General features: G+C 39.5%; 1 pseudogene; it reads right to left on the bottom strand.

The window, feature by feature from the left end:
- Nucleotides 1-1318: 1318 nt before the first annotated feature.
- The window catches only part of LOC119524119, an 81644-nt pseudogene continuing 76962 nt past the window's right edge, over nt 1319-6000 (bottom strand).

Genomic DNA, 6000 nt, shown 5'->3' with positions numbered 1-6000 from the left:
ATAAGAACCTTTTAAATCCTCCTTAACCCTCGACCCAGAGCAGCGGTCGCATTCCACTGAGTTTACCAGGCAGACTATACAGTATGCTATCAAAGTTCTTTAAGGGAAGAAACTCAACTATATAAATGTCAGATAAGACAGAAAATCTAAATACACCAGAAGAGCATTAGTAATACATTGTACCACATATGTCCTTCAACAAAAACTTTCTGCCTTTTTATCCAAGAAATGATAATCGAGTTCACTGATAGTTTAAATAAAGTCTTCCAAGTAAGCAGTTTCCAGAAAACTATTCTGTATGCACTTCGTGATGTGCAATCTGACATTCTTTTCATATTGGACCAGAGTTCTGAGAAATCTTTCCCATGAAATTATATTTTTAAATTCAGATACTCGAGGACTGTCAGAAAACCGTATCGACGGCAGCCTAACGCCTGCGTAAACCTTCAAGTAAAATGTGATGCGCCCGGACAGCACTTGGGTGGACTACAAACACAAGTCAAGCGCCGAATCGGAGTCGCGAAGAGGATAGGAGCCCCTACGGCAGCTCAGTTAAAATGCAGAAGGCAGAGTACGAAGGTGGCGCTGCAGTCCAGCGCCTAAAGCCAGAACACTCATCATGGCTGCCAGCGCAACCGCCGCCTCGGTGAACAGCCACGCCCCCTCCACCGCGCCGGATCCCGGGAACCCATCACCCGCACCCCTGCGACCGCCACCGCCCTCTCCCACACCTCTCACGGGTTGTAGCGGAATTTCCTCGCCATACACAGCCTTCAAAATGGCGATCCTTCCACTCGGCAACAGAACTGTGAAGTCCCCAGCAGCAGGCGCCAAGCCTCCGCCATCTTGTCCCCCATCCCTCCCGATATATACACAGCGAAAGTCAGCCGGGCAGGCCTGCGTCTTTTCCCTCACGCTTGCAGCCTTGGCCTCCGCGCCGGGCCTCAGCCCTGTGAGTTACCTGAATTGGCAGGTGCGCCAACCCCCAGCCACGTAACCGCCTCCCAGGCATCCCCCACCCCCGGCCGTTTGCGGAGCTCGCCTCCGCCCCGCCTGGGGCAGACGGCCTCCTCCGGCCTAACAGCGGCAGCCTAGCGCGAGAGCAAGGCCTCGCGGGCCACCAACTAGGCCGCCGCGCACGCTAGGCCCCACGGCCGCGGCGCCGCCAGGCACTCACCGAGAGGGCGTGCAGGCGGTCAGCGACGGCGAAGAGTATTGCAGGCCGGCCTTTCTATGAGGCACTGGGCTGGGCTCCGTGGTGGGACGGGTGGGAACAGGGAGGAGTGGCCGAGCTCCCCGGCACAATGCCGTCAGCACGTCACGTCACCGCCCAGGAGACAAACCCAGGCAAATGCGGAAGGGTAAATGGGCCCCCAGTGTTATCTAGCGGGTCTCCCTGGCGTCTGGGGCGAACGCCCGCCCTCGCTCCGCGACCGCGGAACCTACGGTCTAGCAGCGAGCGGGTCTCGGACCCAACGTTCTGAATTCCACCTCCGCCGCGCTCCCGCCTGCCGCAGCCGCAGCCGCCGCACACGCGCTGCTGCAGCCTATACTGCACCGGGCTACAGTTCGCTGAACCCTCTTAGGAATAACCAAGAGCACCCGGTGCAAACACTCCCCGCATCTCTCGTCCCTGAGCCTCCCCGGAGACCTGCCTCCTTTTGGTTGAGGCGAAAGCTCGAGTTTGCAGGCACTCAGACCCCCCGCCCACAGCAAGTTCTTCCTCCCCAGTGACTGAGGAAGAAGATAAATTCAGTAGCCCCCACCATTCCCTGCTGCCTCCATTAAAAAAATTTTTGCAATCAATGAAAATGGGCTTGCTATTCTAAATGGATGTGTAGGTAAGAAGATGGGAAGAGGGTTATCCTAAAAAACTAGCAGTTTAATTTTTTCAATTAAACGTGCTTTCAGAAAAACTGATTTTATTACTTTGCAAATGAAATGAAAGGGTTTACAGTCCGAAAGTGATTTAGTACACTGCAATGAACAAGAATTTTTAACGTATATTTTCCGTCTACTCGTATTTCAGTGTGTGGTAGCCTATGAAATCGAAGACTAAACTTTTATAAGTATTGAATTTTTCCACTTTCTTCAATAAAGAACTGATAGAAGTTTGGGGAGAAGGGAAATACGTATTTCAGTGAACAAACTGCATTTAACTCCACAAATGTGAATTTTGCCTTTCATTTCTTTAAATTTTACGCTACCCTTCCATACTGAATTTGGGACCCGAACTAAGTGTAAAAGTTACTCGTATAAAGTTACGGAGTGTGATCTTATTCTACATTGATCCAGAATCTAACTGCTGTATTTCTTCAACACAGCACAGAATGTCAGATAAGAACATTTTAAAACATTAACACGAAATATAAAGCAAATAGCATATTGCTGTGAAATCTCTTTGAATACTGGCCATGTACTTTAGTTTACCATCAATCTTTTAAGGAAAAACTCAAAGCAAGTTGTACCTTCCCTCAAGCATCAATCAGGAAATGCATTCAAAATAAATAAAGGTATAGTGACAAAAAATCTGAGAATGTATTGGATAGTAATTTTGTTCTCTAGCCATCAGCCTTTTCTTCAAGTGATTAAATTCATTTCAAAATGGCATCTTTATCCTTCCCAGAAATTGCCATCACATGCCATACAATGTACTTCCAGAAAGGGAGATGAACCCATATTTTCAAGTTAAAAGCTGGGGGGCAGGTGGGGATGGGGAGGCGGCCTAGCTTAATTTCAAATTTGTTACTACACTTTCAAAATACTGATAAACAGTACTTAAGTATTTTCCAAACTTCTTCATTTAATGGAGCCTATAAACAGCAGAACACAAAAACTTAACGTCAGCATTTTTGTTAGATAACTGACAAAGTAATGACAAAGGAAGTGTTAACAGCAGAGATCAGAATTCATTTAATGTAAAATATAAAATTTTTGAAAGTAGTAAATATAGGACCTTGAATACAGGTAAGATAACTGAACATGTGGTGATCAAACACCTTACACCTTGCACCTTTTTAAAGGACATTACACACCCTATCATTATTTAGAATAAAGAACCCATAGAATTCTGGGCACGGAGCAGTAACAAAGATGTAGTGCTTGTACTCAGAGTACTCCATTTAAGGAATCCATGTATGGCAGAATAAAAACACTCTAAAGTGCTTTCATTTTCTCAAAGTAAAATAAAAAAAAAACAAATTTACTTGGGGGTTGGAAAGCATAATCTTTCAAAAGCAGAAATAGTTAATGTAAAATAACTGATTTCAAAGCATGTAGAGCAATTTTGATGGTTACTAAAATTTATAAGTTCCTTAAAAGCTATTAATGTGCAACAGATACAAGCTAACAAAGATTTCCATACTGTTTTAACAAGGTAACAAAAACAGCATGTGCCAAGAGACAGCATAGGGTTTTTCAATCTTTTTCTAAAAGATAAAGCAGAAAAAAAGCTGCTGAATTTCTTTTTGTATTACTAACTGATGGAAATCCAAATAAGAAACATTACAATTATTAGTTTCTGAGAAAATGGAGATTTTTCTTGGGTAAAAGGTGGAATTCATTCTTTTGTATTTCAAAATTAAACCATATTCCCTAGAAAGTCCCCAAAAGTTTTATAGAAGCAGGCCCTATAAAAACCAAACATTTATTTCATACTATAAACAAGTTCTATGTTGTACTGAAATAGACATAGCTATAATCAATGCCAAATAATTTTTAATATGCATCTTTAAGCCATACACATTACCCCCCCCCCCCCCAAAATAGTCAAAACTAATGACTGGCGGTTAGGTGATTTTCAAGCACAAATTGTCACTTGTCACTAGATGAATATTATTTAATTCCTGACACTCAAAGGAGGCAAATTCTAGCACATGAGATAGCAAAAAAAACAAAAAAACAAAAAACAAAAAACAAAAAACAAAAAAAAACAAACAAACAAACAAAAAAAAAAACCCAGTATCATCAAAGAGGTGAAAATGAACACCTGAAGTCTAGGAAAGTGCTCAGTACCAAACAGCATGCCTAGCTCCCAGGTTGGAGCTTCTATGTACAAATTCCCACTAAAAGTATCCAGGTTTTCTTAGAGAATTAGCAATTCCTGATCTAGAACCTATCAAAAAGCAAGAAAGGAAAATATTAAGACTATCAAGATGTCTCAAAAGGTTTCAGGAGCCAATCTGAAGAGGGTTCCATAAGCAAAAATGAGAAAATGTTAGTAACAATACTGCAATTATGCCAATGGGTTTAAACATATTCAATATGTTCAAACTCACTAGTTAATAATGACACATTTTTAAAAGAATCTTGCATTTAGCTTACATAAACTGTTCTTTAACCTAAGAGTTCATGATGGGCATTTCCTCTTTATACAAGTATTCTAAGTAATGCCAAAATAAATTAAATTCATTAATATATTAACAAATCTAGGCAATGATCATGAATGATGTTTTTAAAAAGAGACAACCACATACAAACCTCACAATGGCTGTCCATAATACTACCTATAATTTATTCTGCCTATCAATGCTGTATATCTACTAATTTACATAACTACCGATTTACAGTATATAAAGTGGCCAGGAGAAACAAATAAAACCACAGAGATACAATGCCAAAATCCACATAGTGTGAATTACAGGACAAATATCCTCATTTCTTCATCGGATAAACTGTAAGAACAAAAATTAGAAGGGAAATCAAAACCAGAAAAGTCATAAACGATATATTAAACAGCAGCAATGCAATGGACAAAAGTACCAGGGTCAAACCCTCAGCAAAATCAAGAAAAGAAAAAGAAACTAAGGACATTTGCACATCAATGTTCACAGCAGCGTTACCTAACAATTTATTTATAAACAATAGGAGTCAAAGAGGAAAAAAAAATTATCTTTACCTGAATGAAAATACAAGTAAAACAACTGGTAAAATAGAACTTGGCAGTTTCAAGAAAAAATAGAGCAAGAAATGCTTCAGCTGAAAAGAGAAAGTGTCTCAAACAAATGAGCAAAGTCTATGAACTTAAGGCACTAGCAAAAGCAGCACATTATACTCTTAATGCAAACTAACATAAGGGAATAATGAAAAGCGCAAAACTAATGACACTGAGAAAAGAATGGAGAAAATCAAAGAAACAAAAAGACTGTTCATCAAAGAAAACCAAAAAATCTAAAGCAAGACTGACAAAGAAAAAAGATGACAAAAATTACAGATAGCAGCATGAAACAGTACAAAGTGCTAGAGTCCCTATTACCATCAAAAGGATAAAAGAGAATACAAACAAACCTACATGCATAAATCAACTCAGATAAAACAAACAAATTATTCAGAAAACGCCAACTACCACAACTCATCCTATATGAAATAGATATTTTGAACCCCCTATCAATATTAAAAGGTTTGTACATTAAGAATTATCAAAAAAATAGAATTTAGAAATATACAATTTACTCTGATGCAAGAAAAAGAAAATCTCAACAGATCTGTAATAATTAAAGAGGTTGAATCGTAATTAAAAACATCCCTACAGAGAAAAGTCTAGTCTAAAAGTAAATGTTTCACTGCTGCTAAACTCTACCAAATAATTAATGAAGATTTAACTCCAATACTTCTCAAATACTTCCAAATTATAGAATAGGAAAGATTACTTCCTAACTCATTCTATGAGGCTGGCATTACCTCTATACAAAAGCTAGATATAGATAAGAGAGTGACCAACCAATATTCCTTTTGAACATAGATTCAAAAATCCCGAAGAAAAGCAAAGGCAATCAGAATCCAACAGTAAATTAAAAGGATTATAAGCCATTAGTAAGTCAGGTTTACAGGCATACCTTGGAGATATTATGGGTTCAGTTTAAGACCTTAACAATAAAGATAATACTGCAATAAAACAAGTCATACAATTTTTTTTAGTTTCCCAGTGCCTACTTTAAAGATATTTTTACATTAAACTATAGTTTATTAAGTATGCAGTAACAATCTGTCTAAAAATATATT

Source organism: Choloepus didactylus, chromosome Y (genome assembly GCF_015220235.1).
Source record: "Choloepus didactylus isolate mChoDid1 chromosome Y, mChoDid1.pri, whole genome shotgun sequence".
Lineage (NCBI taxonomy): Eukaryota > Metazoa > Chordata > Mammalia > Pilosa > Megalonychidae > Choloepus > Choloepus didactylus.
This window is presented reverse-complemented; position numbering and strand designations above follow the sequence as displayed.